This window comes from Carlito syrichta, unplaced genomic scaffold (assembly GCF_000164805.1).
Source record: "Carlito syrichta isolate Samal-C Ts95f unplaced genomic scaffold, Tarsius_syrichta-2.0.1 Scaffold303668, whole genome shotgun sequence".
Classification (NCBI taxonomy): Eukaryota; Metazoa; Chordata; class Mammalia; order Primates; family Tarsiidae; genus Carlito; species Carlito syrichta.
The window spans coordinates 137,353-156,395 of NW_007247764.1; positions in this window are offsets into that span (position 1 = coordinate 137,353).

A 19,043-nucleotide genomic window follows, 5' to 3' on the forward strand; every position below is an offset into this window, starting at 1 on the left:
AACTCAAAAAAAAAAAAAAAGAGAGAGAGAGAGAGAGAGAGAGAGCCCTCTTTTGCTGGCCCTGTCCCCAGCTTCTCCCCAACCCCACTTTGAGCCTTTGTGTGGTGAGGACATGACAACTGGAGCCTGGGCAGCCATTGTGCCACCATGATTGCAAGCTTAAGAATAAACAGTGAGCTGACAGCCGGGTGCTGTGGCTCACGCCTGTAACCCCAGCACTCTGGGAGGCTGAAGCAGAAGGATTGTTTGAGTCCAGGAGTTTGAGACCTGCGGGGCAACATCATATCTACCAAAAAAAAAAAAAAAAAAAAAAAAGACGGATGAGGTGGCATGTGCCTGTACTCCCAGTTACTTGGGAGGCTGAGATGGAAGGGCTATCTGCGCCCAGGAGGTCAAGGCTGTCGTGAGCTACAATTGTGCCACTGTACTCCAGATGGGCGACACAGTGAAACTCTGACTCTAAACAGACAGTCAGCTATGTAGAGTAGAAGAATGAAAAGAGGGTCTTCAACGATGTCAACCACTAAACCAGCCCTGGGATTAGATGCCGCTAGATTGCTTCGGCAACCCGCGGGCATGCTCGTGTTTTAGCCACTTTCTGTCAGCTTTTCTGTGACTTACAGATGGACACGTCGTAATGGATATGATGTTCTTGGGGCTCTCAGGATCCCAACCAATCCTGGGAAGAGTTTTGATCATGACTTCCCCGTCTCCATTCTCAGCTTTTTTTTTTTTTTTTTTTGAGTTGGAGTCTCACTCTGTCGTCCAGACTGGAGTGCAGTGGCCGCTCCCGGCCACCGCAGCCTCGACCTGCTGGGCTCCGGCGATCCTTCCGCCTCAGTCTTCCAAGGAGCTGGAACTACAGGCGCATGCTACCACGCCTGGCTAATTTTTTGATTTATTGTAGAGATGAGGTCTCACCTTCCTAGGCGGGTCTCGAACCCGCGGGCTCAGGCAATCCACTCACCTCAGCCTCCCAAAGGCGCGGGATTACAGGCTGAGCCACCGAGACCGGCTGGCATGCAAGTTTTTAAATATTTTGAACTAAGTGACAATGTATAAAACATTGGGTGATTTCACAAGCATAATGAATCTTAATTTCTGGCTTTTTCCTCTAAAGTTGAAAGCTCTGCAACATTAAGCCACATGCCCTAATGACAGTGACTAACGAGAGCTGTCCCCATTTAGAGGGGCATGAGTTCTACAGTTCCCTAGTCTTTACCAATCTCTATTGCTCCTCAACTAATGCTGACCATTTGCTTGTATTATTAATCACTCTTGCCCTATTTCTTATCTTACAGTAAAGAAGAAAATAAAATATTTCTTATATCTACATCAACTTTTTTTTTTACATCTGGTTTACTTCACTCACGTAAGTGATCTCCCTGGCACTGAAGCATTTGTGTTTGAGATCCTTGAACTAGACTTTTAAAAGTAAAAACTTATCTCTTGGAGCAAGGGAAGCCTAGACTTCCAGAACATAAAGTTCTTAAAAGTCATGGTCCTGAGCCGGGCTCTGTGGCCCAGACTGTAATCCCATGCCTTTGGGAGGCTGAGGTGAGTGGATTGCCTGAGCCTGCGGGTTCGAGACCCACCTGGGCAGGCGAGACCTCATCTCTACAAAAAATCAAAAAATCAGCCGGGCATGGTAGCACATGCCTGTAATTCCAGCTATTTGGAAGGCTGAGGCGGAAGGATCGCCGGAGCCCAGCAGGTTGAGGCTGTGGTGGCCGGGAGCGGCCACTACACTCCAGTCTGGGTGACAGAGTGAGACTCCCACTCAAAAAAAAAAAAAAAAAAAGTCATGGTTCTCTCAAATAAGAATAATTTTGCCCTCTAGGGCATGGTTGGAACTGTCTGGCAGCATTTTTGATTGTCATGATTGGGGAGTTGTAACTAGCATTTGGTGGAGAGTAGTCAGGAATGATGTTAAATATCCTACAAAACACATGATAGCTCTATAAACAAAGGATTATCCAGCTCAAATGTCTATAGTGACAAAGTTGAAAAACCATGTTCTAGGGGATAGGTTGGGGATATGGAAGGATGGGGAGCCATAGCTAGAAAACAAGATCTTATTATTTTCTCAATTTATCAAATCACAGGTGGGTAATTGCCCAGGCCGGGGACGTCTTTGTAGGACAACTCTTTTAAACACATAAAATTCTGACAGTTTAATTAAAGAAAAAAATTAACTATGACTTATATTAATACTTCAATCTTGAAAAAAGCAAAGTATTGTGCAGACTGATCATTTTCTTCACTGAGATATCAGACTTGGTTCCAAATGACTTCTAACCATTCTAAGAAATCAAATTTGCTTTCAAAAACAATGATTTGCAATGAATTGCCATTACTGAGGACATTCAAAGTAATGTGATGTGTATTATAATGAAATCTTCAACTTTAATGAGATTTTGAGTATAAATGGCTAACATAAAATTACAATAACTTTAGTTCACTGAGATTGATTAGCTCAGGAAAACATTTATATTATATGACAAGAATTATACAATTATTTCTAGTTTTCATTTTTAATCACAGTTTTATGTTTTCTTAAGCATATAAACACAAAGTTTGGCACATAAATTTGACATATAACTCCTTATAACTTTTGTGTTTTGATTAATTTTTAAAATATTTATCTGTGTTCAACAGAATACTTATCCAATTTTTTAAAATGTGAAAAAATAAATAAAAAATATTTCAAGCAAAGGTAGCAGTGCCAGAATAAATATATAATCTCTCAAGATGACTAGCTTGAAAGAGAAAATAAATACTTGTTATAATGCATACATTCTAATTCACTTATAAGTTTATCAGTTTGTAAGCACAAAATCTAAATCCATCAAAAACTCATTTGAAAGAATGAATTATGACATCCTACAAAAATAGACTCAGTGACCCCTCTAATTTTCACAGTATTTTATAGTTTTCACAGTGCATTCATATAGATTGTGTTAATTATTTGGCAATCTCTGGGATAGACATTTTTTCCTCTGCTAGTAGATGTTAGTCAGGCTCAAAGGGACCCAAAGTCATGCTGACTTTAAGTGGCAGAGCTTGGGAGGTGCTAACCTTTTTAGTTTTCCAACTTAAAAATATATTTCAATTGGTACTACCAGAGATATACAAAAATTTAAATGTAAAAAGTATACATTTTCAATATTTCCAAATAGATCTACAGGTTCAATGAAACTCCTGTGAAAATTACTAGCTGTCTTTTGGCAAATATTGACAAGTTGATCCTAAAACTTATATGGTAATTATGATAATTCAAGGGACCCAGATAGCCAAATGATCCTGCAAAAGAAGAACAGATTTGGAGGATTTATATTTCCCAGTTTCAAAACTTACTGCAGAGCTAGGGTATTCAAGACTATGTGGTACTGACACAAGAAAAGACACACAGATTATTAGAATAGACCCAACAGTCTAGAAATAAACTTTGACATTCACAGTCAATTTTTAACAAAGGTGCCAAGACAATTTAATGGGAGAAAAATGGTCTTTTCAACAAGTTTTGGAACAACTGGATAATCACATGCAGAAGAGTTAGGTTGTACCCCTACCTAATACCATATACAAAAATTAACCAAAAAAATAGACCAAATACCTCAATGTATGATCAAAAACTATAATGCTCATTGAAGAAAACAGGCAGAAATCCTCATGACCTTTGGGTTGGCAATTGGCTCTTAGATCTGTCATCTAAAGCATAAGCAACCAAAGAAAAAAATCGAATAGTTTAGGAACACTTTTCCAACAATATAAGTATACTATATAAGCACACTACATAAGTATACTATATACTTACAAGTGCAGTATATACTTATACTATATATTTATACTATATTATAGTATATAGCATATACTATATTTATACTATATACTACATATATACTATATAACTATGAATTTGCCTAGCCATTATTTTCATCTTAAACACCAGTTTAGATGCACTGAAGTAGTGCTTTAGTTAACATCCTTCAGTAGGACGAGGGACCTATAAGGTCAATGTCACCCAGTAAGCTGCATTGCTTGTCTGGTCCTGCTTCCACCAGGCGTCCTACAGAGACCAAGCCCTTGTAAGCCCCTTTCTTTTCTTTCTTTGTTTTTTTTTTTTTTTTTTTTGAGTTGGAGTCTCACTCCGTCGTCCAGGCTGGAGTGCAGTGGCATGCACGCTCACGGCCGCCCCAGCATCAACCTGCTGGGCTCAGGCGATAGTTCTGCCTTGGCCTTCCAAGTTACTGGAACTATTGGCATGTGCTACCACGCCCAGCTAATTTTTCTTGACTTATTGTAGAAATGAGGTCTCATTAGGTTGGCCAGGCTGTTCTTGAACCCGTGGTCTCAGGCAATTCCCTCACCTTGGCCTCCCGAATTGCTGGGATTACAGGTTTGAGCCACTGCACGTGGGCTTGCAAGCCCCTTTCTAATGGTGGTGTCATAATGTCCTTTGGCTGGGTCTTTTGGGCACCAACTCTCTGGGCTTTAGCTATATCCACCCACTTCCCCACCCCCTGTGCAAAGCTTCCTAAGGATTTTGTCAGCCCTTGGCGGATTGAAAAAAAATCTGATAAATGTCAGCCAGGACTACATTTCTTATAAATTCAAACTTTAAATCACTAACTATTTCAACACTATTTTTTGTTGTTGTTTTTTTCCTAATTAGTGTTTTCTGTTGCTTGTTCTTCCCTCATCCTCTTGTGTGATCAGGAAGCGAAGCAGGGCAACCTGAAGGAAAACCTGCTTCCTGCCATGAGTATTCTTGGTAAAGAAAGCCTTGTTCCCAAGTTCCTGAGTGCTTTGAGGCCCCCGAAGGAGAGCCTGTGTGAGAATGACTTCCTGGTAATTGAGCGACCAGATGTTCCTCTGGCTCAGGAAAGAAAGCTGCCCTGGGCCCCATCACTCTCTTAAGAGGCAGCTGTACATTTACTGGCCCTTCCTGTCTGGTGAGAGAGAGAAGAAAGGAAGGAAGGAGGAACTGTTTTCTTTCCTTCCAACTGCACCAAAACCCATGACACACAGAGCTTTCTTCCAAAGTCCACAGTGACTCAATTTCAGGTGTCAAATGCATTGATCAAATGCTTTCTTAAGTGAGGTAGACTAATGAAGATGGAGAGAGAAATAATTTCTAATCAGTGAAACTGATTAGAAATGTAACAACAGTCTAACTACAATGCAAGGGTTTGTAAAATAGCAGCTAAAGTGAGCTGGGGTACCAATGGTGTCTGATATGGAGCTGGGGCAGCCACACCTGGATTTGACATTTTCCTGTTGGGCCACTTATCTGTATACACTTGAGCAATTGTCTTAACCTTTCTGAACCTCAATGTCTTTATCTGTAAGATGGAAATAATATTACCTGCCTTCTAAGTTTGTTATAAAGATGAAATAAGCTTTATATGAAAGCACCTAACATGGGGTCTGGCACTTATTAAGTACTCAATAAGTTATGACACACGTAGTGCTAACTATAGACTTAGTGCTTCACACATACCAATGTATTTAATCCTCATGAGATCTTTTTTTTTTTTTTTTGAGTTGGAGTCTCACTCTGTCGCCCAGACTGGAGTGCAGTGGCTGCTCCCGGCCACTGCAGCCTCGACCTGCTGGGCTCCGGCGATGCTTCCGCCTCAGCCTTCCAAGTAGCCGGAATTACAGGCATGCGCTACCACGCCCGGCTGATTTTTAAAATTTATTTATTGTAGAGATGAGGTCTCGCTGCCAAGGCAGGCCTCGAACCCGTGGGATCAGGCAATCCACTCACCTCAGCCTCCCAAAGGCGCGGGATTACAGGCTGAGCCACCGAGCCCGGCTCTCATGAGATCTTAGTAAGGAAGGCAGTGCTAAGATCCTCATTGTACAGATGAGAAAATTAAGGCATAAAAAGGTTAAGAAAATAGGCCCGACATTACATAGTAGCAATCAGGATTTGAACCCATGCCAATGGGTTCAAAAGACTTTGTGCTTTTAACCATGTGTACTCGTGCTCTTCTAAGACATGTTTTCTTTCTAACCTTCACCCCTGCCCAAGTGACTACAAAATGCAAATCCAGGCCCTTTCAGGACACAAAAAGCAGATGCTTGCTCTGGAAAGATGACTTTTCTCTCACATGATTTATAAACCCAACAGCAGGGCACTAGGACTAGAGATAATTCTGATTGGAGTGTATCTGATTAGGTCAGGTGGCCAAGGTCAAGATGATATGGGCCATTTGTTTTCTTGTTCGGGGGCTTTAGACTCTACCTGTTACCTTCCCTTTCCCCTTGTCCATGCCTGTTTCAGGCAGTCATCTTGCAAAACATATGCCTTAGTTGCAAAAGATATAGTAATTTATGGATGGATTCATTCAGACTTATTTGTGCTCGAGACATCATTATGAACAAAGAATACCATTACTGTAGCAATAAACAGATCTCTTTTTCCTGACTTTCACCTCTGCTTACAAAGAAGAGTTTCAGAAAGATCTGCTCTGTCCACATCATCTTCTGGTTCCCTGTAATTTTTTTCCCTACGCTTACCCCTCTATCATAATTTTTGTTTAAATAACTTGGCATTTGTATCTATGATTTATGAAGTGCTAAGGACTCTGACGCTTATTCCAAGATTACTTAATAACTTAGGATCCAGTGAAGTTAAAACAGGAAAGGGTTTAGGAACTCAAAAGACAGTGCACCTGAGTATCCTTGCCCCTGTTTCCAAAATCAGGTCTTGTGAAAAACTTCTTCTCTTGTATGATGTCATTATAGCAAACGATCTTTATAAAGAATCTATTGGGGAGGGGCAGTACTGATATCAAAGTCATATCAAAATTTAACAAGGCTAAATTTTTATCAACCAGCTTTAAACTTCTAAAATTTTATTGTGAAAATAATCTCACAGCCTGAAATTTAGTGGTATCAAACAATAACAAACCCACAATCCTTATGACAACTGGTTCATATCTAAGTATTTTGAATATTGTATAGAAAAGAAAGTGACTCTAATGGAAAATTCTGATTAATGCCAATTTTGAGTCTCAGAAAGTTCCTTTGCTAGATGCCTACGCTATTAAAACTTAACGTGGAAAATGTTGACTTTGTTTTTTTATTTTATTTCATTATTATAGATATATGGGGTACAAGTCAGGATTAGCTACACAAGCAGGCTGCATGCAAGTGAAGTGTGAACTTCCAACTGGCCTTCATGTCCCCCGGTTTAGGACCAGGTATCCTTTGTGATGATACATGCCCCCCTCCTCTCATTTTCCCCTGGCAGTGTCTATCAACTGCCAATCCCTCTCTTGTGCTGACATGATTAATGTTCAGGCCCTACTTAAGAGTGAGAACATTTGGTATTCAGTTCTTTGTTTCTGTGATAGATCACCAAGTATGATGGTCTCCAACTCCATTTTGGCTTTGAAGAAAATTTTTTTCCCATGTCCACTCATGAAAACATAAGAGCACTAACTTTCAATCCCTGCTGTCTGAAATCTTTTAACTCCCTAAAGTCTTATTTTTCTGGGTTGTGCCTTCATGATTGCCCTCCGTCTCTTTTGGTTCTTTAAGTTGTCTTGTATTATGTCTTACTCTTCACCATCATGATGGGGCTGGATTTCCTAAAGTGCCAAAATCTATCTTCTCTGAAATGCCCTAATTGATATTGGAGATGACTTCATTCCTTTAAAATATGTTAGAAAGCCTTTGCACAGTCCAGCAGAACTCTTTTTTTTTTTTGAGTTGGAGTCTCACTCCGTCGCCCAGACTGGAGTACAGTGGCTGCTCCCGGCCACTGCAGCCTCGACCTGCTGGGCTCTGGCGATCCTTCCGCCTCAGCCTTCTGAGTAGCCGGAATCACAGGCACGCGCTATCATGGCTGGCTAATTTTTGATTTATTGTAGAGATGAGGGCGCGCCAAGTTGCCTGAGTGGGTCTCGAACCCGCGAGGTCAGGCAATCCACTCACCTCAGCCTCTCAAAGCACTGGGATTACAGGCTGAGTCACTGAGCTCGGCCAGCAGAACTCTTAATGATAGTGTCCCCAGTGGGTTCCATTTAATTGTTCAGTAAGTATGAGGTGAGTAGTTGCTTTTATGAAAAACAGCACAGGGCTCTGAATAAGGTAAACATCAGACCTAAATTTAAAATCCTTCATGCATCACTACTCTCATACCAAAAATGAATTGCCATCAGTTCTTCTAGGCATGGAAAATAAAAGAATACATTTTTTCTTTTGAATCATATTTGGATATTTAATTCAAATGTAAATTTGAACTAGACTTGATCTTCCTTCAAATTGAGTTCACAAACCTATTTCTTCATTTCTAGAGTTGAGAACCAAGATCATTCTTTTCTCTTTTATCCTTAGAGTTGAAGCTCAAAAATTATCTTCCCTTCTGTATAAGACCGTAGACCTCAAGGGGTGATGTGTGTGGCGACCAATGGAGAAGGACCAGGACCAAATAAGTTCTAAGTGTCCACATCTGAACTGAGCTATTGTTATTGAGAAGCACCACTGGATGTCAAGGAGATTTACTCACATCTCAGAGGGAAACTCAGTATCTCTCTGCTTCATGCAGGCATTAAAAAAAAAAAAATCCTCTGAGCAAACCCTGGGAGATTGCCTATGAATAAAATATTCTCGCTTTAGCACATAAAGTACTGTAAGTACATAAGTACAATACTGTGTATTTCAGCTGCCTTTTAAAGGACTTCCTGGTCCCTAGCACTACTCTGGACTATTCAAACTACAGTGTGAGTGTCGGGCAAGCAGACTTTGGCAGTGCTTAGATAAAGGTTCAGCCACGTTTCAGACACTGCTGCCTGTGTGAGCTGGGGCAAGTGTCTTCACATCAGCAACCTTTGGGTCCTCTATGCTCGGGTTACCTTCCGGGATGGTATGTGGATTCCATGAGATGCTGTGAAAGCATCCCACATTTCAGTCCTGTACCCCACATTATTTTTGAACAAAAAGGGTGATAATGTGTTTGAGTCCAGATGGAGTGATACCAATTCACAAAGGGGTCAAACTGGCATTAATAACACCCATGCCAGTACTTGGTGTTTTCTGCTCTTGCTAAGTTTACAACAGAAAAAAAAAAAGCCAGCCAGAGCATCCATTCTTGAATGACAGTGGGCCGTATTCTCCTTGGCCCTTAGCCTCTGTCTCCCATCTGGGCTGAGCACAGCAGGAGAAGCAGATTAGAGTTCTGAGATGTGTCTACTGCATCCTTCATCTAAGCTGCTTGGGTGGCAGTGTTGAGTCATCAGAACCTCCCTCTTCACCTCCAAGTTCTCATCCCCGGGGAGTGGAGATAGTGCCAGGTCAGGATCCAGGGAGGAAGCTGGCGGACAGAGCAGAAGTAGGGGGAGCCTGGGTCATTCCCTAGACCCTTGGGGGTGCTCACTGTGGGAACACACTGGGCTAATGGCCGCTGATCTTGTCTCAAGTCATTCTCTCAAGAACCCTACGGGTAGGTGGGGCCAGTCTCCTGGGACGCAGAAAGCGTTAGTAATTTTTTCTCTGTCTACAGCAAGTAAATGGCAGAACTAGATTCTAGGCCTGAGTTGGCTGCCTCCAGGAGTCAGCACGTCTGACTCCACAGCTGGAAGGCCCAGGAAGGCTGTGTGGACACCTCCCCCGGGGTTCTCTCTGTTGTACTCTTGGCTGTCATCTCAGCTTGTATTTGTCAAAGCATTCTGCATGTTGTATTTTTTATTATTTGTTCATATTTTGTCTCCAAACCATCTTATTGACCTTTGGACAACTGGAATCTAGGAACAATATCAGAGTTATTTGTACAGATTATGTAAATACATTTTTGTCTTTGAGTTAAAAGAACGAGGCTGGAAAACAACATCAGGCAGCCCCATTTTCATCCCCACGGATGCACTGAGACATAGTGTCACTGGAGGTCCTGCCCAGACAACTGGAGGAGGCCCAGCATTCCAGAAGCACAGTCCTGGGTCTTCCCTCTTCCTAGGACTCAACAGCTCAGCTCAGTAGAAGAAGAGAAATATGCCAAAGTGTTAGCAGTGGTCATCCCTTTGATAATAAGCATATTGTATAACAATTAAACATAAGCACTTATACAAATAAAATTTAAAAAGATCAAGTTATTGGGCTGGGTGCCTACCAATTTCAGTTGTTTCTATTAACTAGTGGGAACATTTGCGCACTTGAACATTTTGTCAATAATTCCTAAGTTGTCCCTACAACTGAAGTATGAAGTTAAAAGAGTTTTGTGTAAAAGCTAAAAGCCCCGTTCTAGAAAGTTCAATAAACGGTGTCGATTTTGGAGTTTGAGCTCTCCAGAGAACAAACTCTATGTTGGATATGGCATTACAGCCATGTTGTACTACACACACACACACACACACACACACACACACACACACACACACACTCACACACACACACGCACACGCACACTTTCCCCCCCGCTATCAGAGCATATATCTCTTCATATCTATTCCCAATATCTGTTCATTGCAGAAATTTTGGAAAATACAGAAAAAAAAATTATCCAGATTTTCACCATCCTGAGAAAGGTGCTGTAATTAATTGAAGAATTTTCTTTTATTCTTTGCATATATAACAAAATATGGATCATACTGTGACCTTTGCCTTGTAGCTGGGTGACATAATGCTTAAAGGTGCCTCTCTGGATGACTAGAGCTCGCCTCTAGTAGACATAATACAGATGTGCTATGGCATTAACTGGAGAGCTTGATCCCTGGGAGTTTGGACAAAGAGAAGGAAATTCTAAGTATCCAGTCAAAGGCTCTAATTTCTGTCTAAACAAGAGCTTTCCTGGGTGACTTCACATTTATGGTGTAACTCAAGCTCCCTGACAATGATTTCAGACGACTATCAGAAGTACAAGAGCTGACCTGACAAGGCACAGAGAACTCCAGGGAGTATATAATGACAAACATTTTACCTAATACTGATCCATCGGAAAATCAGGTGCCTTCCTGCCAGACACTCAGATGAAGGCTACAAATGCTTTTCTGAGAGGCAGATTTACTTTTTTAGCTCTGAGGGCTGTGCTGAGAAAAATGAAATGTTATGTGGTTTGGAACTTGTGTCTATAAAATGCACGCTGTTGACAATGGTTTCTCGCCACAGTCTTCAGACATAAATTTGTACAAAGAAGTAGCTGGCCTGGTTTATTAAGTGTAAGATTGGGAGCCAGAAGCGGACTTATTCACCTGGTCATTTCTCAATGTCCTCTCCAGGAAAGCTGTCAAGGGTTGCTAAAGTGATCGATTATAGGCAGTTTGGATTCGGGAAGGTCAGATTTGGGGGTTCAGTCTCTTCTTGCATGAGTCTTTCGAGACTATTTCCAGATGGTATGTGGTTTTGCACGAACACAAGATCTTGACAGATGAAGTTCATGGCCGAGCATTATGAAGGTGGTTTTGGCCAAGACATAAGTCATAAGACTGGTGAAGTTCAGCTCAGCAATGCTCAGATTTCTGGAGCCCTTCTTTGAGTAATGTATACTTCGTGCTATCTCAAGGATGGTTTGGATAAACAGAAAAGGCCTTTGTAGCCCCAGCCCAAAAGCAGCTCATGCAAGCAAGGAAGAGGAATTCGCTTCAGTCCTGCCACCTCCTTCAGACAGTCTCCAGTGGAGTCCTCACATTCTCCTTTCCCGGCGAGTGCTGAAGCGATGTCCACAATGAGCAAAGAAAAGCATCGGCCCTGAGCCAGCGTTTCGTCCATTACAGATGATAGAAAGTGTGCTTGAGGTTGGAAGTTGGGGAAATGTGTTTTTGTTCACTCAGCTCCTATTATAACCACATCTGTTATCAGTAGGGCGGGCTATGTATTCATAGGCACGACTTTCTTAAGCTTAGAGTTCTCCTCTGTGTTGTTTTGGCCGAAAGCATTAAACAGAAAAGGCTGAGAAGAGCCAACTCTCTGTGCTAGTGATATTGCCCCTTGGATTCTTCTGGAAGGCCTGACTCTGGGCCTAAGCTCATTTATATTTTCTCCATCTTAGAATCTAATCTAAAAGTGAATCAGAATAAACAGCTGCTCTGTCTCTTGTTCCTGGCTTCTCAGACATGCTACCAAGTTTGATCAGTTCAAAATGTCTCACTTTTTCCACCCTCTCTCCCCACAGATGGGCTTCGGTTTTCTTTGACATTTCCTTGACTAGTATTCTGAAGCCAAATGACTTGCAGTAATAGGAGCACCCAGTATTAGAGCTGGAAATGACCTCGGGGATCGCCTAGATCACTTGCTGTCAGATTATTCTTTGGAGGAGGTGACTGTGGGATGATCAGGGGAGAGGAACATGGGAATGAACCAAGGGTGCCCCAACACACACACACACACACACACACACACACACACACGAGCAACTCCAGATAGCCCATAGTTCCATCTTACATGTTGAGTTTCCAGGTAACAATTCAAGGGAACAGGGGGTGATGCCATTAAATAGAGTTTGAAATCCCCAGTAAACTCTACCTCTAATTTTACTGGTTAAGAAATAAAATCCCAGAGAGGTTAACTGGCCTCCCTAAAGGAACCTGGTCTCTTTGTGACAAAGGTGAATCCAAGTGTTCTCACTGGATCTGATACATTCATTAGTTCATACATTCATTTATTCACTCACAAATGTTTTCTGTCCTGGCCTTTGTACTAATTGCTGTATCCAAAAAGACTTAGTTAACTACTTAAGTAAGTTACATCTGTTTGAAAGAAATATTTTCCACTAACTTGAAAGTCAGGTTACATAATAACGTATCTTTCTCTGACTTATTTAAAGGCCTTTCCTCATCACATTTCTTCTGATTGCAACTGAGGAATTTGTGGTAAAGTCATATTACCATTTAAAATATGTGGAATATATTAACATTTGCAAATTCCATTGATGTTTAAAGCATCTTTGTAGTTTATGCTAGTGGGGTCATAGCTGGCCGTCATCCAACTATAAAATACCCACTGGTATTAAGTTTCTTTCAATGAAGGCAACATTTTCAAAAGGAATCATTTTTTTCTGACTTTTTTTTTTTTTTTTGCCTTTCTGGGTTCATACTTTATATTTGTCCTGTTTCATAAATGTGCTTTGTATAGTCACGATATGCTGTGTGTAGGTCTGTCACTGTACTAACCACATTCTTTTATAACTATCTATTTCTCTTTTTCTCCCTGCAGAATATGAGCTCCTTGAGGGCAGTGACAGTGTCACTCAGCACAGCTCTGAACAGATTCTCAATAAATGCTGGGGAGTGGGGAAAGAGGTTGAGGGATGGGTTTGGTTCACACACAATGTCTCGACAGATTTGTTTTTTTTTTTTCTGAACAAGGAAAACTGTATGAAAGATTGAAGTCCTCTGCTGAAACGACCCCTGTTAAAGTACAATACAGTATTGCCGTTCTTGAACAAAGAAGTCTTGTAATGTGCTTATGAAGATTGAGATCAACCTTCTGAATGAAGTCTGTTTAGCTTAGAGGGGAGATAGAAGAAATCTTAAGAGAGCTCTCCACCATCTTATCTTCTCTCTGGCCTCCAAAAAGAAACTTTAGACGTCTATTTTCCCCTTTACACACTTTCTGAGCTCCAAGGAAACTATAATATAGACATAAAACACTTTAAAAAAGGGGCCTATCCAGACATATGTAGAAGGAGAGAGAAGAATAATAACTCTGTATTCATCAATCAGCTTCAGCAATTATCAACATTTTGCCACTCTGGCATCCTCTCTCTCTCCCCATCTGTGTTTTAAAACTATGTTAAACTGCTGGGCACAATGGCTCATGTCTGTAATCCCAGCACCTTGGAAGACGGGGTTGAGAGGATTGCTTGATTCCAGGAGTTTGAGACCAGCCTGGGCAACATAGCGAGACCCTAGTCGTGACAAAAAAATTTAAAAATTTAGCCAGGCATGGTGGCACTTGCCTGTAATCCCAGCTATTTGGGAGGTTGAGGCAGAAGGATTGCCTGAGGCCAGGGGGCCAAGGCTGTGGTGAGCCATGTTTGTGCCCCTGTTCATCACCCCAGGCAACAGAGTGAGAACCCGACTCAAAAAAACTAAAAAACTAAAAACAACTATGTTAAATTAATAAGACAAAAACAGCCGAGCTCAGTGGCTCAGCCTGTAATCCCGCACTTTGGGAGGCTGAGGTGAGTGGATTGCCTGAGCCCGCGGGTTCGAGACCCACCTGGGCAACTTGGCAAGACCTCATCTCTACAATAAATAAAAAAAATTAGCCGGGCATGGTATCACGCGCCTGTAGTTCCAGCTACTTGGAAGGCTGAGGTGGAAGGCTCGCCGGAGCCCAGCAGGTCGAGGCTGCGGTGGCCGGGAGCAGCCACTGCACTCCAGTCTGGGCGACAGAGTGAGACTCCAACTCAAAAAAAAAAAAAAAAAAGGCAAAAACATCAGATGGATATTTAAAACTACTAATATGCGACTTATGACCAAATATGGAAATGCTTACTGGAAGTAACATTTAATTACAACCACTCAAATAACAAGTAGACATTGATCATATCTATAAAAATGATACATTTAACATGTGGGAAGAAAACTTGGAGTATTAGAAATTGTTTGGGGTTTAATGTTTATTTGGTTCATGTCTGGTGTCTTTGTTCAAAGTCTTATTTTAAAAGCTTGTTTGTGAAAACATTCCAATGTTTCACTCTCATTATAGTATGAGAAGTTTTCCTATTGTCTGTGGCTCCAAGATTTCTATTTGCCCCTAACATCCATTCTCTCTTTTTTTCTTACTAAGAGAGCCCCCAGTTTTCAACTAGGCAAAAAGCTACCTGAAATAAAAACTGCACTTCCCTGCTCCTTTGCCGATAGATGTGGCCATGTGATTTAGTTCTGGCCAGTGGAATGTAAATGAAAGCATCATGTATAGATTTAAGATAATGTTCTTAAAGGGCAGGAGCGTGCTGTCTGTCCCTTCCTTCTTCCTCTTGGCTATAATGCAGATATGATGGCTGGAGCTCAAGCAGTCATTTTGGATCATGAGGTAGAATATGGCAAGAATTAAAGGGTAATTAGAAGGCTGGGCACCAGATGTCTTTGTGAGACATTCCATCAATTCTGGATTACCTTCCTCTTGACTTGTTTTACATGAAAGAGAAATAAGCTTCCGTCTTATTGCTTAGGCTTTTCTCTCTCTCTCTTTTTTTTTTTTTAGTCGTAGTCTCACTGTGTTGCCTAGGCTGGAGTGCAGTGCCACAATCACAGCTCACTGCAGCCTCAACCTCCCGGACTCAGGTTAGCCTCCTGAGTAGCTGGAACTACATTTGGTGGTGGGTGTCACCATGCCCTGCTAATTTTTAAAATTTTTTGTAGAGATGAAGTGTTGCTAAGTTGCCTAGGCTAGTCTCGAACTCTTGGTCTCAAGCAGTCTGCCCCCTCGGCCTTCCAAGTGCTGGGTGACCACTACATGAACCACTACACTTTAAATTTTGCAAAGAAAAACACTAATTAGGTCACTTAATGTCTCACTTCCACATTTAGTTCACCTCCTAGACTCTTTATTGAAACTATTGCTAGACTTCCATACTTCATTTTAAAAAGAAGAAATCCTTTAAGCAACATCATTTAAAAAAATACTTAACAAAACTGAGGCAATCCTTTAAAATGTAAATAAAAGCCATGTTAAATATTAACAACATTCTAAGCCAATTGCGCTTGCAAACAGATGCACAGAAAAGCCATCTGTTAGATCATGTGTCTCTGGGTCATTCCACATCCTGAAAACCTTTTCTATCAGTCGTGTTATGTGATAATGAATTTGCACTTCTGAGATTTAGCCACACTCATGAGATTTAGCCACATACACATGTTGCTGCAAATGAGGTGCGTTGTGAAACAGTCAGAGAGAGGAAGCTGCTGACGCTAAGAGGTAACCTGGACAACCGTTATGACACATTCTGGGCTATTTGAAAGGGGCCTGATTCCCACACTGCCAGAGGCTGACCTCTGCACTCCTTCTCCCAGGCCTCTGCTGTAGAAGCCAAAGAGCATGGCCCATCCCACAGGCTTATTTGACGTGAGTGGAAAATATGTACTGTTTGCTCCCAAGCACCTGTGTCCCGTTTTTCAGCAAAGCTCCTAGGTCCACCTGCAGCCCTCTCTCAATCCATGTGGCCTCGGTGGGACATGTCACTCCAACTCTAAGGATGTGCAATCCACCCAACCTTAGTTCAATCAGGGGATCCCATGTCCTCAGCCACAAAGACTGCACAGGTGGGGGCCAGTGACCTAAACTAATGCAATTGGAGTGAATCTAAAAGTGGTGTGAGAGCCTTGGGGAAAACAACTTTTCTTTTCTTTCTTTCTTTTATTATTATTATTTTTAACCAATTCAGAATCTTACGTACACGAGGCTGGAATACTGCAGTTATCTTCCCACTGGAAGGACCGAACCTTCTCTAAGAATGTAGCTAACCCAGAAGAAGATAACCTAGATGGTGGAGAAAGAGGAAATTGTGTTCTTAGTGAAACGACTTAGGCCCCAGCATCAAGTGCGCTGAAGTCAGTCCAGCCTCCAGATTTCTCAGGTACCTAAGTCAGAAGTTTTCAGTTTGTTATTGTATTGTTGTTGTGAGGTTTGTAATGAGGTTTGCCAGATAAAACACAAGACATCTAGTCACATTTGAAATTTGAATAAACAATAGCTAATTTTTATCATAAGAGTGTTCCAAATATTACATGAGTCATACACTAAAACATTATTCATTGGTTATATGAAATTGAAATTTAACTGGGTGTCCTGTATTTTTATTGTTAAATCCAGCAACCCTACTTGTAACCAAAATGTATTAGTGATGGGTGGTAACACAGTGTTCATGAGAGCATCTGTTGTTTGGGTGAATGGGAGATGCATGTCCTTGGCTGGGCCTCGATGTTATAGAAAGACTAAGCTTGAGGATGTTGCTTCTAGCACTGTTTCCCAAACAAGGAGTCACATGTTGGTGTTGACAGTGCTGAGGACTGGGTAGGTGAGTGTCAAGTCTGAACAGTCAAGGATTAGTGACCACGGGAAGCACAGACCTAGACTTACAGAGGAAGGAGATCAAGGTGAAATATAGTTGAGGCCCATCAAAAAACATACTTGGCTTACTTTTTATTCAGCAGTATAGTCAAGGGTGGGGGAAGAGAGAGAAAATAACAATTAAAATGATGTAGGTGATGGTGCCAACCATAGGAAGAGTTGTCCTATAAAGAATGTGGGAGATGGCATGAATGCCTGAACTCCAAAGCTGACTGCCACAATGTGTCTCTCTGGGCTGAGTGTAATTCCAGGGTCACTGGGATGATAGTCAAAATGTATAACAACTGGTCCTGCCAGACTATTGTGTACCCACCGAGCATCAACTCAGGCTTTCAGTCTGAGAAACTGTCCCCTGAACCATTGACTTGAGCCCCTAACTTCTGCCTACGAGGTCACACCACTTTAGAAGTGAGAAATGAAGCCGGGCTTGGTGGCTCAGCCGGTAATCCCATGCTTTGGGAGGCTGAGGTGAGTGGATTGCCTGAGCCCACGGGTTCGAGACCCCGTGGGCAACTTGGCGAGACCTCATCTCTACAACAAATCAAAAAATTAGCCGGGCGCGGTAGTGCGCGCCCGTAGTTCCAGCTACTTGGAAGGCTGAGGCGGAAGGATTGCCGGAGCCCCGCAGGTCGAGGCTGCAGTGGCCGGGAGCAGCCACTGCACTCCAGTCTGGGCGACAGAGTGAGACTCCAACTCACAACTCAAAAAATAGAAGAAGAAGAAGTGAGAAGAAGAGGCGAGTAAGCAGAGCCCAGGCATTTCCAGAGACCAGAGGTCACAGCATGCAGAGGCCAGTGAGGTTTGGAAGGGTGGTCATCAAAGTGCAGGTCAAGGCATATTTGTAGACTGAACCAGTGGGCGCCCTTTTGCAGGGATGTGCCAACCCCCCCCACCCACTGTCATCCCTGTCACAACCCTGTGTCACCCTCTGAGGGAGCTCCCGAGGACCTGGGGGCTCCCCCACTTTCTTGACTCCCCCGCTCTCCTTGATTCCTGAGCATCTTGGCCCTTGTCTGGCATCAGGTGGTTTCCTGTTCCCCCGAGCCACCCCCTCTGGGGCCCACATCAGCACTGTTCACACCAGCGTGTGACACCCTGCTTTTGGAAATAAGCAGCTTTGACAAACCCTTTCATTACAGTTAGGGATTTCCCAGACCAAAAACCTTTCCAAACCCTCTATGTTATGCTGCATGAGAAAATCCATCTTGCTTTTCAAAAAGAAACTGAGAACTTGAACAAATAAATAAACCATGTTATCTGTGCCCCAAGTACAGCCGTTATATGGACTCATGTTGCCTGCTTGCTGTTAAATGGCAGGTGGATGGTCACAAGTAAGAAGCTGTAATGATGACGTGTTGAATGCGGCCAGCAGGGTGACCACTCCTAGGCAGAGAGGGTCATATCTGCAAACACACATGTGGAGCTGAGGGACAGGGAGGTGGGTGACTGCTTACCAGGTTGTGTTCGTGTCATTGCTATTAAATACGCTAAGACTGAAAAAGATCAGGGAATGTGCTTTGAATTGTAAATAATAAGTCAAAAACATATTTTTTTATTTTGACTGTGTAACCCAAATATTCTTAGATCTTGCTAGCCTGCCAAAGAGGCCACGGTAACATGAGACCTTGAACATTATCAGGCTCGGGAGAGTAAGGCAGGGAGGTTAGAGTCTGGCTACATTGAGTCGATCTTTCAAGGACATACTGCCTCTAATACATTCGTGAGTACTGATATCAGACCACATTGCAGTACTAGTGCCCAGCAAAGGCTTATATAAGAAGGACCCCTAAGGTACCCAATGAGATGCTCGTGTTACTGCTTCAGCAGACGTGGGCTCCATCCCACTAACTTTAACAGGTCCAAGTCATCCTTGGAACACCTGCTTCACCTGGCTAAACTTGCTCCTCCTCCACCCTCAGCTGGGGCAGCCTTCCCTAAGTATTACCTCAATGGCATTGTAGGTGTACATGTGAATGACTGATGATGATGTTTGAGAGTGTGTGTGTGTGTGTGTGTGTGTG